The sequence below is a fragment of the Acyrthosiphon pisum genome, chromosome X (assembly GCF_005508785.2).
Source record: "Acyrthosiphon pisum isolate AL4f chromosome X, pea_aphid_22Mar2018_4r6ur, whole genome shotgun sequence".
NCBI lineage: Eukaryota > Metazoa > Arthropoda > Insecta > Hemiptera > Aphididae > Acyrthosiphon > Acyrthosiphon pisum.
In genome coordinates, this window is record NC_042493.1 from 19,528,739 (window position 1) to 19,529,186 (window position 448).

Genomic DNA, 448 nt, shown 5'->3' on the forward strand with positions numbered 1-448 from the left:
ACCAAGTTTTATTAAAACGTCTTGGGTAAGGCTTACATAATCAACTGCACCGTGACTTTTTAAGATATAAAATCCAACAAATGATTCTTTGATTTCCAACGTCTTACTTTCATAATTGACATCAACATAACGGATGATTATACTTAACTGATCCAATTTTGTTATATCTTGGGTCGAATCAGTAATAATTGAAAAAACATTGACATCCGTTTATTTCAGCACAAATTGTTTTAAGTCAATCGTTTGACAATATGTATCATAATAAGTTCATCGCGACGCGCGACGTTATCATCATTCGCCGTATTGGTCAATCGGTGTACCAGCATATACACGATGATAAGTATGGGAAAAAAATTACTTAACAATCGATCAAATATTCACATTAAGAGGACGTTATACCCGCATATGTTGTCTCCATCTTACAAGTGCGTATACTAACAAAATCTTC